Raw genomic sequence first — 20,599 nt, 5'->3', positions numbered from 1 at the left:
AAGGACAGAAGTGGAAACTCAGCAACACTTCCTCCTGCTTATGGAGACCTCAGGCACGTCTGGAAAATACTCCACTGGGGAGCAGGTCAGGCCTCGGAGCCACGGTGGTGGTCACAGTGCATTAGGGCCCTCGGTGGCTCACAGTGTTACTGTGGCACGATGCCGCTCAACTCCTTTTCTGCAGCTCTGTTTCTGGGCTGCGGGGGGTAGGGGTGGTGACAGTCACAGAGTGAAGCAAGCAAAGAATTTCCAGCCCTCTGGCCCAGCAGTTCCACTTCTGAGAACGCACCCTCCAGAAGCGGTCACATGGTCCCCAAGACTGGCAGATACGCTCATTCTCTGCAGTAATGAAAAAAAAGGAAACTCCAAAATATCCATCCAGAGCGGACAGGTCATACCAAGTGTGGTACCCCCTAAATGGAACAGTTAAGATGCCATTAAAAATAACGCGAATGCCTGTAGTTCTGAAGGGTGAGTGGCCACTGGATGCTTTGGAATCAGACAAACCCTGGCATCAAGGCTCATTCTGATACTCACTGACTGTGGGAGGCAGAAAACCGGTCCCCAAAGACAGATTCACTTCTTAGTCCTCAGAACTTGTGACTATTACCTCATGTGGCAAAAGATGTCATTAAGTCAAGGATCTTGAGAGAAGGAGCTTATCCTGGATCGTCTAGGTGGACCCACAGATACAGTGTCATGTATCCTGATAGGAAGGACGCAGGTGACTGGAGACAGAAGAGGAGACACAGACACACACAGAGAAGATGTGAAGACGGAGGCAGAGACCAGAGAGATGCAGCCACCAGAAGAAGCAGCGAGAGGAAAGAAACAGATTCTCCCAATGCCAGCCAGAAATTGGTATCCAGGGGAAAAAAAAAAGAGATTCACCTCCTAGACCCTCTGGAGGAAGTATGACCCTGTGACACTCTGATTCTGGACTCTTGACCTCCAGAACTGTGAGTGAATATATGTCTGTCGTCTTAAGCCACCATGGTTGTGGGGCTTTGTTCCTGCAGCCAAAAAAAAAAAAAAAAAAAAGAATGTAGTCACTGTGTGGCCTTGGACCACTCTGAACTGCACTCTCTACGTCTAAAAAATGGGAACTTGGAGAGCTGTGGTGGTGATGAGAAAGATGATCTAAGAGGTGCTGGACCTGGTTCCTGGAACGTGCAGGGGCCCCACAGGTGCAGTGGAGCAAAGGTGCCAGAGCCAGGCTCAGTGTCACAAGTTCCAGCCGAGGCACAAGACTTAAGATTGGTAGGGTGGCTGGATGAGATGATTCAAAGAAGGTTTGATTAAAACAGGCTTCGAACAGTCTCAGAACGCAGGAATTGCTTGATACGTGCTGATTCTTGTTTATTTTTTTCACCACCACCACCCCTGCTATCAGTCTTGCTCTCCCTGGCTCACCTCACTGGGGTGTCTTCAAAAACCTCCCCACTCAGGGTCCAGGATGTGTTTCAATGTGGTGTCTTGCTTTTTCCTTCCAGTTTCCAAGGCCAGGGCACAGGGAGGGGGAGCAGCCTGCAGGCTGATCGGGGTTGGGGGGTGGGGCAGCAGGCAGAAGAAGGTGGTGCATTTAGTGGAAAATGCAAATGAATTCCACCAAGGCTCCAGCCCTCGACTCAGAAGTGGGAAGTAGGATCATGGCACAACTTAAAAGCAAGAAGTGGGTGGCTTCTAACGACTCTGAGGTTTCCAGGAAAAAGCCATTCTGAGCGTAAATAACAAAGAAGTCAAAGGAAACTGGGCACTCAGTCTGATGTGGCTGCCCGGAAAACGAGGAAAAACCAGTTCCCAGGGAAACCAGACAGACCGTCCATTGGACACGCCCCCTGCAGGAGCCCCTGCGGGCAGGAAGCCCAGCGGGGAGATCCTCCCCTGGGACACGAGCACAGAAGTGAAGAGCCAGCATCCTTCAGCGCCGTCAGGATGTAGACACTGCCATTTAACTCCACACATCCATTGTCTAACTGCGGCCAGAGGGACCCTTATAATGATGACACTGGAGAATGACCGCACATTTACTGGGTGCCAACTGTGGGGCAGACACTTGACACGTGTTATCTCAGTGTTTCTAAAGTGAATTTAGAGGGTCTTGATAGACAACCTTTAATGAAATGGATCAGAATAGAAAATATCAGAGTGCACCGCATTTGGGGGAAACGTGTATATTACACGTGCACTCCTGTGTACTGAGTCTAAGTCTATCAGGATGTCCTCTTGCATGTAGCACTCAAAATGTTTGAAAGCCCTGCGTGTATTACCATTCACACCTTAGAGAAGGAAATGGAGCTGCACTTATGACAAGAACCCAACAGCCCAGTGCCCGTGACATTCATGGAGCTGTTGCTTCAATGCCTTCAAAGGCTCCCCACAGGTCTTAGAATAAATCCTCTAACCCCATCCTCACACCCTCACCTCCCTCCACTCTGCATGCCAGCTCATTGGCATTCCTTCCTTTCCTCCCTCTGACACCACCTGCTCCTCCCTGCCCCAGGACCTTTGTACATGCTATGCCCACTATTTGAAATACTTCCCACTCACTTCTCCAGGCTCAAACCCACACACCCTTTATCACCCAACCTTCACTTGCTCAGACAGGCCTGCCTCCCCCTTCCCCCCCCCCAATTAAGTCACATCACCCCATAAAACACCCTCCTCACCTTCTTTGTTGTCCTATCACAATCTACCTCAATAATTGACTACAGAATTATTACTTATTGTTTTTGTGAGATCCATAAGGGAAGGGACTATGTCGTCCTCAGATGCATCCCCAGAGCTTAGTATAGTGCTGGAATTCCACAGATATTTGACAAGCGAGCAAATCAATCAGCCCTGTGAGATGTACTATTGCTGGGAGACACAGAACCATAAGCAAGTGTCAGCTGAAAATAAACCTCAAGTTACATAGGGCTTTACCATATGAAAACATCCTGGTATTGAAATCTGACAAACCCGTTCGAATCCAGCCTCTACAGCTTCTTAGCTGGGCGACCTGGATAAATGACTCAACTTCTCTGAATCTGTTCCCTCATCTGTCAAATGATTGTGATACTTACCTCAGTGTTGTTCACATTAAATGAGATAGCGTAGACCATGGCCTGGCCCCCAGATCTAGTATGAATACTTTTATAAAACATGGTTCTTCACAAAGCCCTCGGAGGCTCCCAAAGGGGGCATGTGGCCATGGTGTGGGGCGAGGGGCACTCTCCCACACTGCTGGAGGGAAAGCAGTCTGAGGCCGCTGCTATGGACGCAAATTTGACAAGATCTACCAAAAATGACAAAGGCTGTACCTTTGTCAGCAATTCTACTTCCAGGAACTTTACTCCAGGCCTGTCAGGTGGGTTACGTAACAAGGGTTTTTACTACAGCTTTCTTTGTAACAGCAACGGGTTGGGAATACCCTAAAGGCTCAGCGACAGAGGACGGCTGAGTAAACCAGGGGCTCCCATGCTCTGGGAGCCTCTGCGGCTCTAAGACAGAAGGGGCGAGAACTCCACGCACTGGCTGGGATGCTCTCTAGGGGACACTCTGAATGAAGCGTGCTAAAAACCTAAGTCTAGAATCATGTGTAAATTAGGCTCCATCTACATAAAAAAGATGAAGAAGAATATTTGCATATTTCACTGTAAAGCATATAGTATCTCTGAAAGGACAAACCAGAAACTGGTAACACTGGTTTTCTGCAGGAAGGGAGCTGGGTGCCAGAGACACAGAGGGGACCGCTTTTCTCTATAAACCTTTTTGTCCCTTTTGAATTTTGAAACATGAAAATGTATTATTTATTCAAATAAATAAGTAAAAACAACAGTGACTGCCCCCTTCTCCCCTCCCCCCGCAAAAAAGTAAAATAAAGTAAAGGTTATTTGATCTGTTAGAAATCACTCAGCTGTTAGGAGGAAGTTAGGATTCAAACTTAGCTCTGTGATCCCCAGTGCAGCGTTCTATCAATTACATGTCCCATTCGTTCATTCACGCAACACACATTTATTTATTCAGTACATTTTCTACTATAGGAGCTGTCTTGTGTAGGGACACATGGGCCAGAAAACAAACCCCGGTAATAAAAGAAGGTGAAAGGCAGAACCTTCTTTCCATTTTTGCATCATGCATTGCAAACTGGTCCAAAGGGCGGAGCCTGGAACATCCCAGAGAGTGGGCAGGACCGACCCAGGCTAGAGGAGGCAGCCACTGCTCAACCCAGACTGGTTTCTGCCATCTCAGCATTAAAAGCCCAGCTTTCCCAGATCTGAATTTTCCAACAGAATCCCCAAATCCAGACTTTAAAATGTTGAAATCATTTGACGTGTAAGTGTTGGTTACTCATTCACCAGGCGGACGGACACCTTAGGGGCCTCACAGGTAGGTTTGTGACCTTTGTTTTATCCTTTTGTAGCTGTGACCACCAGTCTTCTCGTGCTTTTCACCCAGAGCCTAATCGGGGTGTAACATAAGCTGGTACCAGCCGGCCTTGGGTAAGTCACCCAGTCTCAGTTAATTAAGAGTTTGGCCTTCCTGATGGCCAGGATTACCTCTCTGCATCGCCAGCCATGCATCCAGCCCCTAGCCCGTGAGCCCCACAAACCTGGGCACCTTGGACAGGCGAGGAGGGGGATCAGATCCTGACACAGCACAAACCCAGAGCCAGCCCCACCTCATCTAGCTGACCAGTCTCTCAACTAACCAACTTTCTGTCTTCTCTCACTTCCCCATCACAGACTTCTCAATGGAACCACAAGCCCCCCGCTCAGTATTACATACACACCCAAGACACTCTTCTGACAGACAGGGTAAGCCAGCAGCCCCTGGCATTTCGCTAAAAGAAACACACAGCAAACAGAATTCTCTAAGCCAGCCTAGGAACCCCGATCTGAACTACCCAGCACCAGTCCACAGGATGGAAACCAAGCCAGAAGTAGGGTTTTTTTTTTTTTTTTAAGAGTGGTGGGACTATTTTGCCAATCAACTTCCTCCCATGATGATTTTATCATTGCTGTTGCTGATAAGAATATACTAACCATCATCAGAGGCTGGCCACAACCGTGAGATGGTGCCAAGCCTCAACGGGAATCTCTCATTTTCACTCTAAATCAATGAGGTACGTTTTGTTATCCCCATTTTGCAGATGAAGCAACTAAAACCAAAGAATTAACTTGCCCAACGTCTGAAGACTAGTAAGTGGAACCAAAAGTCAAAGCCAGTCTGGTTCCAGGGCCCGAACTCTCAACCCTCTGTGCCAACAACACGCGTGTTTGCCACATGACCACCACCTGCGGCTTCCCTGAACAACCATTTCCAACAGCTGCTTACCTGGTTCAGGCAGCCCGCGCATACTCTGGCCCTTTCAGGAAGGAGGCTTCATTTCTTCATGGTACTTCCTAAGCAAGCTGAAGTCACTGTGTTTGTTACTCATTCACTGTCTGACTGGTCCTGAGAGCATATAAGTTCCTTAGAGACCTGAAAGACCTTGGCTGTCTTGTTCACTGCTGCATCCCACCACAAGCACAGTACTGGGCACATAAAAGGTGCCTGGGAAATAATTCTGAATGATAGGAGGAAATGTGGACTTCCAAGCAGGCAAGAAGAACAGCCCTCCCATTTCTGAGACAGAAAAACGCCCTTCCTTCTGATTGAACTGGGGTCCACCAAAGCACCATGGGACCAGGGGCCACCAGCTGGGCGAGGAGTCCTGGGTCTGCATGCTGGTGAAACCTACAAACACGGCAGAGGGAGGCGCCTGCTGCAGCGCACAGCACACTTGCTTGGATTAAGGACCAAACTTCGCAACTTTTAGGGGGCAAAAGCCAGCCAAGAGACAGACACTCCTACAAACAAGAAAATGTTAAGGGTCATGTTTGGACTATGGAAAGGTCTCAACAGGAAGAATGAGACAACTTTCTCAGCGCTCCGCTGGAAACCAAGTGCAGAGGGAAGGGTCTGGGAGTCCGAATTGCTGCAATAATAATTCCATCAAGTTGCAAGCTCCGGTTTACCTTTGCTTCACAGTGTTGACTAAATGTCCACAGGACTCAGCGCTGACAATTCCGAACCATCTAGAAGTAATTATTTCGTCTGATCATCATCATCACCCAGGCCTGCAAACCACAGTCTAATTACCAGAAAAAATCCCCTCCTTGGGTACAAGTCAAGCAAAACTGGGGGGAAATAACCGCACATCTTATTTGCATCTCTAGAAGCCCCATTTAAGTATTGAGTTTCTTGGAGGATGAATTGTTTGGGTGTGCCCCATCCATGCCAACCAGAGTGATTCTTTCTGTAGTCCCTACCAGGTGATAAAGCAAAAAGTCTAGACACCAGCGCAGCCGAGACTGACCATTATGTGAGCAATTACACTGCTGACATGGAACATACATGAAACCCTGGTGGGTGACAGAGCAGTCAAAAGCTACCGTCTGGCAGCCAACCAGAGCTCTCAGTGTGGGGACATGTGCTCCAGATTAACATGTGTGATTTATTAAAAGTTGGCTTCCCTCTCTCTTTGCAGGAACAGGATGGAGCGCTGTTTCATAAGAAAAGGAGACGACGGGAAAGGGCCCATCCCCCCATGTCACACTGCCAAGTGCAAAGAGCACTGGATGGAGAGTCAGAGGCCTGAAGGGGCTCTTGGGACCTGATCATTTCCCAGGGGGGTCATGAGCTCAGTTCAGGTCCATTCAACAACCACACGTTAGATGGTGCACTGCGTGCCAGGATCTGCGTAGAGGAAGCTGGACCAGCAAAGAAGAATAAAGTACCTGCCCCCAAGGGGCACAGGGTCTCGAAGGAAATACTTAACATCATGTTATATATGCAACTTGACACCGAGGGCTGTCGCTGAAGACAGACAGTTGAGACGAGACTGAGGGAGGAAAGGTTAAATCACCTTCTCCAATTACAAGGCAGAGTTAACGAAGGGTCAACTGAAAAATACACATTCTTCATTTTCTTGTCTGTTCCTCCAAAGAATGTGGGCGCCGGTTAGAAAGGAAGTTTGGGGAAAGAAAAACAAGCATTCAGAGGTAAAGCTCAACAAGTATCCTTTTTTATCTGTGACAGGAAAGGATGGGACAAAATGTCTCATTTTGACAAATAGTGAGCACCCACGGCCCACGACACAAAGGTGAGCCAGATGTGGTCCTACCCATAATAAAGAAAAGAGAAAAAAGGAATAGGAATTTGGTCACGATTAAAGAAAAACACAGGAAGACCTAAAGCAGAGATGGCAAACTCAATGCCTACCGGACCCAAGGCAGAGAACACAACCACAGCTAGACGGCCAAGTGGGGACAGTGCCAAACTAAAGAGAACCCTCAATCTTCTTTTTGTTTTTTAGAGAAAAGTTGGAAAGCTGAGTTTCTGTCAGATCTCCCAATTTATAAATACTGGGAAAAATAAGCTGCTGCTGCTTCTTTTTTTTTCAAAACATGACTCAAACCAAACAAGACATGTCTGATGACAAAGGTTGGCCCCCTGGGCTGCCAGTTTGAGACCCTTGCGTTAGAGAGTAACTGGAGAAAAACACACACAGCTCCTCACTGCCGGGGTTGGAGGAATAATGAGGCAAGAGCATGAAGGTCACTCAGGCAGGCCTGTGGGAAGGTGAATCCAGTCCTGGGAAAAATAAATAAAGTAATTGGACCAATAAAATAAAATTCCGTAGGCTCCTGTGATATAACACTCACCACTGACATCTATATAGCACTGTATAGCGCTCTATACTGTCAGCCTCATGTACTCACGGTTCTGAGCCTTGGGATACAGAGGACCGAACTCAGAGGATTTGAGCATCCTTGGATTTCAGGATAGGGAGGCTGGGGAGAGGTCCTGGAACCAATGCCCTGCAGATACAGACGACTATAGTATGACTATAGTTTCTAAAGCTCATTGATCTCCCCAGCAACCCTCAGAATAGGCATCATTATTACCCCTGTTTTTTAAGTAATATTTTCTTTTGGGGGGTAATTAGGTTTGTTTGTTTTGTGTTTGTTTGTTTACTTATTTACTTACTTATTAATGGAGGTACTGGGGACTAAACCCAGGACCTCGTGCTTGCTAATCATGCTCTCTACCACTGAGCTATATACCCTCCCCTAGCACCCCTATTTCAAAAGTGAAGAATTTCTGGGTCGGAGGCCAGGGGAGCAGCTTGCCTCTGGTCCCACAGCTGCAGAGGGCTGGCATGAGGACTCAAGTCTGAGACTATGACTTTTCCAGAATTCAAAGAGAAGAACTCCATGCTATGGTACTTTCTAGATAGCTTCCAGGTGATTCTGAGAGACAACCAAGCTTGAAAACACTGCTCTAGTGAGAACCAATGTTCTCAGCTAGGGGTGGTTTTGCCCCCTTCTCTTCCCATGGGAGACATTCAGCAAAGCCTGGAGGCATTTTTGGCTGCCATACTGTGGGGAGGTGTGAAGGACGCTACAGGCCTCTGTAGGGAGAGGTGGGGAGAGGTCAGGGATGCTATTAAACACCCTACAATGCAAAGGACAGCCCCCGCAACAAAGAATTATCCAGCCCAAAATGTTAAGAGGGCCAAGGCTGAGAAACCCTGATTCAGACTCGAGTGCCTGGCGACTTAACCCGTGACCTGAGAACCAGCAGAATTAGCATCACCTGGGAGCTTGTCAGACCTTGAGGCCCCAAACCCGACCCACTGCATCAGCTTCTGTGGCTTAACAAGATCCCTGGGTGATTCATATGCACTTGGAGAAGCACTGCTCTAGACCATGCTTCCTTGGCCATCACAGCTTTTTTAGAAAAGAAACTTATTATTATTTTGTAGGCAGGAGAACACAGAGCAGCTGGCCCAAGGTCAGACAGCTTGTCCATGGCAGAGTCGAGATCAGATTTCCAGATCGCAATTCCCTGACCTGTATCATCTCCAAGATGCCAGTTAGGAACAATGTGTGGACTCTCTGAACAACTCTCCCCTCTGCAGAGTTGATACCGACCTTTGTGGCTATCTTGGGGGCTTGTCTGAAGCCTGAAGGGAATCAACTATTCTGGCTGGTCGAGATTTTTTCTTTTTAATTATCGCCGAACACCACAAAGGATGACCATGCTCACCCACTACTTTTGCCTCCAGATATTTTACAATGCCAGCTGCCACTCGGCTCCCACGGTGGTGGACTCCATCCAGCGGCCAGCAAGCTGGAGCAGAGTTCTCCAAGATGACGGCAGCAGCTGACGCGGTCTTCCCTAAAAACATCTGGGAAACGATGCTGAACCCGTTCCAGACGAGTATTTAGAATTAAACGGCAAGCATAAAAGGATTTACACGGAGGAATCCCGCAGCTGAGGTCACAAGCAGGTTGTAACAGGGTTTGAGGCAGCTTGGTTCAGAATAATACAGACACACATCAGAGCCCTTGCTGGATTTTTGCCCCCAGTCCTTGGGAAGAAGACAAAAACAAATTCCTTCAGATGTTCTCCCAGGCTCAGCTGAAACGGACATCTACTCTAGTTCCTGAATGGCTGGGGGAGCCCAAAGTGGTCCCTTAATCCTCGTATTTGCTAGAAACCCAAGCGCTGTCACAGATGCCTTCCACAAAGCACAGACCTCAGCCTGTGTCCGAGAGAACTGGCGAAGCGGGAGAAAGCTCTGCAAGGAGTGTGGAGAGAAGCGAGGACCCGGAGGTGTGGCTGGACCTTGGCCACCAGCTGAAGTGAAACCAGAACACTGAGGAGTGCTTGAGAGAAATCTCCTATCTGCACCCCAAAACTGAGGTGACGGAAAGCGAATGAAAGCTGAGAGAAATAAATACATGTCTTTATGTAACACGTGATTATACGTGAAATAAACTGTACAACTAGTTATGAGAGGCTGTGTGGGCAGGGGCAGGGGTCGATGTTGACTGAGGTTTTCCCAGAGGCCACAGTCAGGAGTGGGAAAGATCTGGTGACTCCACTGCTCTCCAGTACCCTCCTGGGCACGATTCACCCATAAGCACAGCAGGGGAGGGAAGAGTGCAAGGCGAGCGAAACACTCTCTCCCGGCGGGGGTGTAGGGGGATGCTGTACCCTCAATGCCTCACTTGCCTTACCCTAGTCCCAGCCCGAACCACACACACCACCCACTCTGATAAACAATACTCATCTTTTTGATTTAAAAGCTGACACACAGAATAAAAGTGGCTGATTTTCATCCTAGACCCAGGATTTATTACAGAGTAAAACAGACAAGCCAGTCACACTCCATCCCAAAAGCCTTGCACAGGTGTCCCTACACTTCTGACCAAGAACTCAGTTAGTTAACTGGCTTGCCCGCCAGCCAGCCAGAGCTGGCGCACCTGGCTGCAAACTTTCTGCTTGTTAATGAAGCCGGTATATAATACTATCATTTATTATCCAACTACAGAAATGGAATATTTTTAAAAAGGAAGGAGGCAGAGAATGTCTTCCACAAGTTTGAAGAATATCAAAAAAAAAAGCCCCCAAACTCGCAGAATGTGTTAGAGCTGGAACTATCAGAGGGAAAAAAAAGAAAGAAAGAAAAAGTCAGCTTAAATGTAATAGACCATTTAAATTCCTAGTTGACGGTAATTAGAGAGCAAGCAGTATTTCTTTAAACGGCTGCTAGACAGAACTTAATCCAATTTAGGTAATCACTAACCTTTGGTTTTTTTTTTTTCTTTTCTCTTTCTCTCTCCTCTAAATGAAACCCAAGGATTGATCTACAAAGGCCATAAACTGGCAAAGCATAAGAAAAGAATATTTAAAGAGAGATTGGGCAACTGTTACCTCAATTGGCCCAGTTAAAATGGAAACAGGTCTCTCGGGCTCCCTAATTTATATTGACTATAACCTGGGGTTTCTAACATGGCCACTTCACAACAGAAGGCCTGCCAAGAGAGGTGGAGGTGCTTCCTCCCCGACTTTTCCCCTCGGGCACCTGGAGCGGCAGGCCTCTGCTGCCAGACCAATGCCAGCAATCCTCCATTTACAGTACCTTCTGGACCTCTCTCCTTCCAGGGAGTAACTACTGTCCAAATTATCCAGACTGTCCCTTCAGTTCCTCCACTGTTCACACAACTCCTGTCCCCTCACTTTCGTGCCCCCGCACTGCTCTGCTATCAACTTCTGATCCAGAAATTTGCATGTGAACCACTAGGACCTTCCTGAGTACTTGGAAGCCTGGGTTCTTCATTGGAAGGCCTTCAAGGGTAGATATCAAAATGTACTAGAAAGACCGAGGGGCTTAATAGCTGTGTGACATCAGGAAAGTAGTTAACCTCTCTGAGCCTTCATTTTCAACATCTAGCAATAGAAAAAATATCTACCTGCTTCATTGTTGGGAGGTTCAAATAACATTACATGGCTGTACTGGACTCATAGTAGTTACCAAATAAATAGATCGGCTCATTTGTTTTAACTGTACAAATTTCAAGGTAAACCTTGGATCTCCAGCCTCATGCCAAAAATGTGAATTAACTCAAGGTCACCTCTGATACCCCCTCATTGCTTTGCATTATCTATCCTCCCAACCTCCTTCTTGGCTCCAAAGGAGAATCTTCCCTTGTAAAGAGTACCACTGTCTCTGTTCCCCAATTCCTAAACTCATACCCCATACAGAACCCACAAAATATTTTATTCCCAACTTTCAGCAACTGAAAATATCAATTCACATTGACTTGTTAACAAATGATCCTTTCTATAAGCATTGCTTTTAACAAGTATTTACATTTTGCATACCGAGGGGCAACTCTAGGGGACAAACTTTCAATCATGAATGCTAAATGTAGTAGGGACATTTCAGAGGGCCTCATGCTCTATTTCTCAAATCAATTCTGTATTTGTCTAGCTCTGCAAAAAAAGATTAAAAGGAAAAAGTTTACAATTCAAAAAAGATTTCAGTACACTTTACCTTGTTCAAGGACAGTACAAAAGGAATGACCACAGGGAAATATACACATGCACACCTACACACCCCTAGGATAGAGAAATAATTAAGAAGTCCACAAAGTCTTTTCTGGCTTCATTTTTCTACAGATGAATGGTTTAAACGTTGCACATACATCGTCCATGAACAAACTGAAGATTGTGATATTTAAGTATGGATTACTAGCGTGAAGTTTTTAGACAGTGGTGTACTAGTTTTCTAAAGACAAGATCATGATTTTTTTTTTCAGTAATTGAGCCATTCTGTGATATTATGTGACTTTTGGGGGAAAAAAAATAAAGAAAGAAAAGAAAAAAGTTACCAGAATAAATCACGTACAAGATGATCTAATCAGCAACTGAGGACCTGAAGGGAAAGACATTTCCAGTCCAGGCTGGCACTACAAGCCTGGAGTACCAGATCTGAAACCCATTCTCAACTCCACCCCTGTGTATGTGACTTTGGACAAATTACTTAAATTCTCTAAGCTTCAGTGGGCTTATCTACATAATGCAGATATGATAGTATCTATATCATCATTGTTTTGTAACAGATTATACAATATTATCAAAGTCTCTTAGTGTAAAGTTTAAGATACAGTAAGACCTCAAGAGGTATTTGCCCCCTCCCCCTTTTTTAAATAAAGGGAACATTTTTGTAATGTTCAAACACAGACTACTACTGAAATTTCACCCACTGAAACAAATATATATCCATGACCCTTTGGATCTGAAAGAAATGAGGTCTCCTCATTGAGAAATAAGCTCCTCTAAACTAGGCCCTTGAAAAATAAGCCAGTCAAACTAGCTCATTTCTGGGTTTTTTAAAAATTTTTCTTTTTCATTGACGTGTAGTCGATTTATAATGTTAATTTCAGGTGTACAGCAAATCGATTCAGTTATATATATATACACATTTCTTTTTTACACTATTAATGGTTCTGGCTGTAGAAGCATCAATAAAATACTGAAAGACAATGTCTGGGGTTGAAAAAAGCCAAAGACAACTTGTGGACTGACCAAGAATCGTTTCCCTTATCTGCTGCATTCTTCAGAAAATGCTCTGAACAGCACCCTTGGTAAGATTCTAAGGCTCAATACAACCAGAGAAGACTGATCAGCCAGGTTCCACAGAGAGGAACGCTGCGCGCCTTTCTCAGTCGTACTGGGTACCTCACCGGGGCTAAATCTAAAAGGTGACTAAATTAGTTTCTGCAAGTTCCATCTCTCCTCCTGACCCATTTGCTGCTTCAAGTTGTCAAAAACTGCGCCTCCCACCCCGAGAGCAATTTACCAGAGGCAGCACTGTGACATTTTGCGGCACGTAGGCCAATGAAATGTCACGACTGTACCCACGGTGGTCAGGATCACCAAAGGGAAGTAAAAAAGGTCAGTCTCTAAGGCTTGATCAGTGAGCACCCTTCGGTGGAGAAGAGGGGGCAGAGGATGGAGACAATCTGGAGTTGGCGTCCTTGACTGCAATGGGTCGTTTGGATTTGCATATATCGTCTGGGCAACAGGTCCAGAACTCCATCCCGACAGGAATGCCCGGAGACTCCAACCCAGAACTTTATCCAAGCGGGTCTCAGGAGCAGACGTGCAGCTGAGCCGCCTCGCGTGAGCCTTCCGTCTTGTGGGGCGCATCGCAGTAATTGAAACCTTGCATACCGCAGGACTGAAGTCTATAAATACTCACTGCCTTACTGCTGACAAACAAAACGCGAGCTCCCGGCACCACGGAGGAAGAGGCGGCGGCATGTGGCTCAGGGCAGGGACTGGGCAGAACAGGGGGAAAACCCTGTTGCCAACCATGCAGGCACCCCAGAGCCGATTCCTGAAACACTGTTTGCAAGTACACAACTTGGTCCGACCCAGGGCGACTGCCCCTAGGAAACGGGGCAGCAGCCAGGGGACACGAGGGTCAGAGATGCAGGGGCGGGGCCTCCAAGGCGCCCCCTGTGCTCGCAGCAAGCTCTCAGTGCCGCACAGTAAGCGCGCAGGCGAAAGCCTGGCCAAAAGGAGGGCGGGCGGGAAAGACGAAGCGGAAAGGGGATGCTGCCGGCGCAGAGAGTCGCCCGCCCCGCCGGGTCTCCGCGGGCTGCGCCCGGGCCCCCCGCCCCTCACCAGTCGGCGGAGCGCGCCCGTCCAGCGGCTCTTTCGGGGCACCTAATCGCCCGCGCCCGAATAGGGGCTGCTCTTTAGATTTGCCTCTCAGGCCGAGGGAGAGCGCGAGAGAGACAAATAAACTTTATTTTCGATCTCCTGGCGCAGCCTGGGTCCCACGATCGGCGGCGTTCCGCATTCCCCACTCCACAGCGGTCCCTCGCCCACACTAAGCCACCGACGCGGAGCGCGTTTTCCCCCCGCCCCCGCGGTGGTCGCGAGCCGGGTTCCCTACGCCCGTCCGCAGCTTCTGATTCGAGGATCCTTAGCCACGCGGGGATCCCCACCGGGTTGCCCCCGATGTAACGCTTTCCCCAGGCCTCCCCCCACGCTGTGCCCTGCGGGATGGTGCCCGGCGTGCCCGACGATTCTGTTCTCAATCCTGCGCCGTGCTGAGCTCAAGACTCCAGCCCCTCCCGAGTCACCTCGAGTCTCACACACCCGCAGCTCGTCTCCGCTCCAGACTCCGCGCGCCTAGGGAAGTTTCCGGTCTTCCCGAGAAAGTTTCCTCACCCGAGAGAAGCGAGCGACCTGGATGGCTCTCGCCGCCGCGCTCTCCTCCCTCCTCCCCCGGCTCTGCCCTCTGCGGGTCTGGTCCAGCCTCGGGTCCTCTCGGGCGCGAATTCACAAACGCGGCGGCCGCGGAGGTCCCAGAGTCGGGCTGGTGACACGTTTCCCTCCTCTCTCATCTTACGACCTCCTCCTCCTCCTCCCCCTCCTTCCCCTCTCCTCCTCCCCCCCCATCCTCCTCCTCCTCCTCCCACTTTTCCTGTCCTGTGCTCATCGCTTTAGTTTCTCTCCTGCGGCCCCCATCCCACCACACCTCACCCCATCCCACTGCTCCTCCCCAGCAGCATCTCTCACCCTGCTAGGGAGGGGGCGGGGGAAGGGGGAGCCTGCACTTATATCCAGTCCAACAATTTCAGGAAATCCAACTCTTTGACTTGAAAAGCTGCGGAGGATGCAACAGGTCATGGGAGCTTGGCGCTTCGTTTCCCTCACACCAGACGAGACCCCCCACCCCCACCCCCACCCCCACCCCCACGACGAGAAACTACCAACAAACCAAGGGAGTGATTCTAGGGCTCACTAGAGGGCTAGAGCCCGGGGCTTTTGCTGTTTTAAGCAACAGTCCTCAGGCCGATTCCAGGAGAAGTTGTTTTAAATGCATCGATGAAAATATAATCCCAGTGATGTCTCTCCTTCACATTTGCAAATCTCTTAAAGCTCCCCTATTCTTTTTCCAACTGAAGGTTTACTGAATTGGAGGGGCCTTCAGAATTTGAAACAGCAGAAAACCAACCAATCTGAAATGTTTTTTTAAATGTAAAATTATTTTCAAAACTTTTTTTTTTTTTTTGCAGGTGTTAAGAATCTGATGCAGCTGTTCTCAGGACTCACTGGCTTGCATAGTTTCACCCTATGGTTGAGCAGGAAATACTTGACAAATACTGCCCGTTCACACATCACACTTAGGCTTTGAAACCACAGTGACATTTGCTGAAGAAAAGATGTGTCTTTTTATGTCAAAACCGAGAAAAAAGAATTGTGTTTATTTTGGTCACTATGACCTTACAAAACCGAAGTCAGGGTTTCTGGTCAGAGCGTGCCCAAGAGGGGTTTCATGAAGCTCTAGGTGCCTCACTTGACCAGTGATGATCGGATAAAGCTAAACTATTCTCAGCAAACCCCGGGATGATGAAGAGACTTTAAATCCCATCCCAGGAATCACATTCGATGGAAGGGACCGGGGACAGCACTTGCCTGAGAAAGAAATGCTTGAGGGGGCAGTGATCAGTGAGGGGACCCAAGAGATGTGTTCAAAAGGAGCTGTGCTGAGTGCCTGAGAGCCAACGCCTGGAGTCAGAATGTCAAGGTTTATTGACCACCGGCTCTTACTAGTTGCAGGATATTAGCCAAGCTGCTTAACCACTCTGCCTCAGTGTACTCCTATGAAAATGAGGATAAAAGTGGTAGCTAACTCAGGGTTGTTATGAGGATTAATGAATCCATACAGAAAATGTGCTTAGAATCTCTGCTAGGATTTAGATGATATTATTATTATTATTATTATTATTATTATTATTATTATTATTATTATTATTATTATATTACTATTATACTATTATTATTACTATTATTATCCTGCAGGTCTGGGAAGTGAAAGAGGGTCTTTTTTCAGTGAGGCCTACTCCATTCAGTCTACTTAGAATTATAACTCACTCCTCCCTTCCAATCTCCCTCGTTCGAGTTTACTTTTTCTTTTTTCCATTACATCTATCACTGTGCAACATTATCTGTGATTTACTTTTTTTAAAAAAATTTATTGTCTCTCCCACCACCTCCTGCTTCCAGGCTAGAATCAGCTCTACAAGAGCATGGATTTATTCCTTTTGCTGAAATTGCCCAAGGTCCTGGAAGAGTGCCTGGCACAGAGTATGTGCCCAGTAAATATCATGTGAATGAATCCATGAAAAGATTCATTTAGCAAATTTATGCTGTACTGATTGCCTTTGGTGGATTGGGCACTGTGCAATAAGAAAAAACTTAATCACCAGGCCTACCCAAGGATAAAAGGAGGCTCCCTTTACCAGTACAGTCCCTGGTAAAATGAAGTACTCACAATATAGGCGATGCCAGCTTGGTGGGGATGCCATAAAAGAGTATTCAAGGAGATTTAAAGAGATTAAAGTCTCTTCTAGCCCTGATTACTGATTTTGTGGACAGAATTTTCTTAAAATAAGAAGTAGCCAACATTTTGGTGCAAATCAGAGATTCACTGTAAGGGCCATTAATACCAACATATTATGCTTGTCACCACCCAAATTTTTTTTACCAAAATTCTAACTAAATGTCTATGGAACATTGACTTTTCTTATTAAGAAATAGAATTTTGTTAGGAGAAACCAATACAGATCATTCTATTTAAACATTCATTTATGGAAGAGGAAATTCTATGTCTTTTTTAGACATATTATGTACACAGCCTCTGAAATTGAAGTTGGCCCAGTCGTGGTCCCTGCTGAAAGGGCAGGCCTTAGGCAGCCTCATTAAGACCAAGGGTGAGTACTGACCTAAATGCAGCCAAATTCTGTGACAGACTCCTCTGAGAAACTCTGATCTGAAAAGTTACACTGAGCCAATCAGATTCCATTTCAAGAATGTGAACACACACACACACACGCACGCACATGCACACACGCATAAACACACACACACATACTCACCTGTGCCCACGTAGCTAGTATCCAGAACAAAAGCAGAAAGGTCATATCTTTACCCGAACTCTAGATTCTAGAAACTGCAGATTGGCTGCCTGTAGACTAGCTGCATATGTATTAGCTATATACTATTTGAACCCTACGGTGTCAACATTTTAAAAATTACATGCCAACATGTAAAACTCAGAGCTCTTCATGCAAAAATACGGATTTTCAGCTTGCCTTGGGAAGGCTGGAAGACCCGGTGTTTTTCACACTGCAGGCCTGCCCGGCCACAGTTAGCGGCTGCCATGTGCTTCTCTCCTGTTGGACAGGGCGTGTCCTTTCCAGTTTGCCACAGTCCCAGCCACTCCCTGCTCTCTGCTTCTCTTGTTCCCAGCCTGCTTCACCCACTTCCCTGCCACTCCGATGAGCTAGAGGAGGGGTGCTGGCACACAGTCAGGGGGGCCAGAGGTATGAGTAAGCAGAAATTATGCAAGAGGATGGCATGGGTTCAAGCCATTTTTCTCCCAGCAAGAGAACCCATTTATAAACAAGACTTTGCTTGGAATTGCATCATTTGAGTACTGCTGAGGTAAAGGAAGCTGTGGGGTAGTTATGGAGGCAAGTGGGTATCAAGATGGAAAAGCAGAGGGGGAGGGTATAGCTCACTGGTAGAGGGCATGCTGAGCATGTACAAAGTCCTGGGTTCGATCCCTAGCACCTCCATTAAATAAAAATAAATTAAAAAAAAAAAAAAAAAAACCTAATTACCCCCGCAAAAAACAGATGGACATGCAGAGGCCCTCCTTAGGGCTGCCTTGGGAGCAAAGCCACCATCCAGTTCCTGCTCTTCCAGAGACCTGTTGTTCTACTTTCCCCTTGTTCCCATGACAATGCCTGCCCCCCCAGCATCCTCATTACTCACTTCTGTCCCCCAAAAGCCTGATCAGACCAAGTTTAGGAAGGGTTAGGTGACTTGCCTGAAGTTATACACAAGCAAGGAAGGACAGGGCAGGGACTCCCTAATGCCTATTCTCTGCCCTTGTTCTGTACTGTGCTCCCTCTTGGTCTGATTAACTACTTTCATCTCTAAATAATAATTAAAATCACTTCAGTTTACAGAATCATAGCATTTAATGCCTTAAGGATCTGGTATACAATAGGTATGAAATCAATGTCTTGCTGAATTTAGGTGTTTAGGGTCTGATCTCCAGTTCAGACCTCCCTCCATGACACCTCAAGGTCTCATATCATGTCATCAAAGTATTCCAATGAAGAAAAGGATCACTTCCTTCCATAATCTCTCTCTTTTTTAGTAGATAGAAAAGTAGAGGCCCAGAAAATCCAAGATCCTTTGCTAATGCCAGGTACAGAGCTTGTGAGGGGCACAGGTAGGTCCCCAGGCATGTGCGGCATTAGAAGACAGAGCTTTTCAGGTCGTCAGAGCTCCACTCATAAAATAAGTTAATGTGGTTACTCATGATAAATACCAATCTAGATACAGAACTTGCGTAAGCACTGGATATACATCCACAGCACGGCACCATCCATAAAAACAGGACCATTCGAGAAATAAGCTCAGCATCTGGTCTAACACTGGGGTGTAAAATCCATGACCTTTGGTACACCAGGAAGACTTAACACACATATGAAAAACCTTGCCCACATTCTGCCTTCTTTTTAACTTGCACAGTAAGAAATATTGAGAACCTTGAAGTTTGTTTTTTGGAAAAGTGTTGCATGATGCAAAAGAAAAAAAAAAGATTTTGTCCTTTTCACACTTTTCTGGATAGCAATGGGCTATTCCTTGTCTGTTGGGCATTTTTTCTGTCAATTTTATCTTTTGGTATTGGGAAGGGCCTCGCCTTCTTTCTAAAGGGGTTGGTATTTAATTCAAGCTGAACGTATTCTGAGAATAACTTGAATAAGTAAATCTTAAGAGCAAGAAGAACTTTAACAATCCGACACGAATTTTCCCTAGATAATCCAGATTTCAGTTATTCCTTCCCTCAGTTCCAAGTCAGTTGGTTGCTTGACAAATATTAACCAGTCACTTAACTGGTGTCGGGTACTGGGGATGCCATAGTGACCAAGAAAGACAAGGTCTCCACCATCAAGGGGCAGAAAACAGACAATCAACATGGAAACAAACACATGGCGGTAGTTTTGCATGATTTCAGGTACTGATCTGCACTATGACAAGGATAAAATGGGGTGCTAGGGTGAGTGAAGGGAAGAAGGGTCATCAGGGATGGTCTCAGAGAAGGTAGCTTTGGAGCTGAGATTTAAATTATGGCAAGATCATCACAGGAACAGAGGAACATTCCAAACAGAAGAAATACCAGTATAGAGGGCAGTAGAGAGTCAAGAAGAAGCCTGAGAAGTTAGAGGGATTAAAAAAGGCCAGCATGGCTGAAGCATAGCAAAGAGGTCCAAGAAATAGATCAGGGAGTTTTTTTTTTTTCTTTTTCCTCCGTCATTGTAGCAGTCATTTGGGAATGCTTGCCCAGACCACATTTCCTTCTCTAGGAACCATCATGTACCTCAGACTCTTCAGGACAGAGCAGCAGATCATCCTGTGACTTGTGACAGGTCCTGGGAGTAAGCAAGAGTGTCAATCAGAATGCCCTCTCAAAATTCAAACTATGGGATCCAGATACCATATAAGGCAGCCAGTTTCCTGGCTTCGTACCTCCCACAGTAGAAGCTGGCTCTGTGTTCTCCAGGCTTCCTGGCAAGCTTCACACCATTCTCTGCCTTCAACAAAAGAAGCCAGGGCTCAAGGTCACACTAATCCTCCAGACTGTCATCACTTCATTTGGTAGATCCATTCCCATTTCTGACCTGTCTCCCAACCCATCCCCATTCCCTAGAATCTTCTGTTGTGTGCTCTGGAACCCATAGTCCATCATCAGCAAAGTCCCCTTTATCTTCAGCTTCCTCTCCAAACATCCCATTAGCCTTTATGACCTAAACTTGTAGTTCTTGAATATTTTGTTCTCAGAGAACTCTTAAAAAATATTGATGACCCCCAAGAGCTTTGGTTTTTGTGCATTGTATCTATCAATACTTACTGGATTTTAAAATAAACATTAAAATTAACTTATTAATTTTAGAATGACTATAGCAAAACCATCACATACTTTATGAAAAATAAGTACATTTACAGTTTTATGTCATGGGAAGAAAAAAGGCATTGTTTCACATTTCTGCAAATCTCTAACTTCCCGTCTTAATGGAAGACAGCTGGATTCTCCCATCCACTTCTGCATTCAATCTGTTGTGTTATCACACATCACGTAGCCTCTGGAAAATTCCACTGGACTCTTGTGAGAGAATGAGAG

General features: G+C 46.6%; 1 protein-coding gene across 7 annotated transcripts in view; it reads right to left on the bottom strand.

Annotated features, from left to right (window-relative positions):
* The window catches only part of PRR5L (proline rich 5 like), a 131,187-nt gene that overhangs the window by 53,338 nt on the left and 57,250 nt on the right, over positions 1–20,599 (bottom strand). Inside the window, exon 1 of one of the 7 annotated variants that reach the window (XM_032488479.1) lies at positions 14,566–14,760. The exons of 1 other annotated variant lie outside the window; for it this stretch is intronic. The gene's annotated coding sequence lies outside the window, so the exon portion shown is untranslated. Of the gene's footprint in view, positions 1–5,319; positions 5,763–13,585; positions 13,906–14,477; positions 14,761–20,599 lie in introns of those variants that run through there. 5 more of the 7 variants (XM_032488477.1, XM_032488475.1, XM_032488474.1 and 2 more) reach the window with 5 other exon arrangements.

The sequence above is a fragment of the Camelus ferus genome, chromosome 10 (assembly GCF_009834535.1).
Source record: "Camelus ferus isolate YT-003-E chromosome 10, BCGSAC_Cfer_1.0, whole genome shotgun sequence".
Taxonomy (NCBI): domain Eukaryota; kingdom Metazoa; phylum Chordata; class Mammalia; order Artiodactyla; family Camelidae; genus Camelus; species Camelus ferus.
Note: the sequence above shows the minus strand (reverse complement) of the source record. Positions and strands in the feature narration are given on the sequence as shown.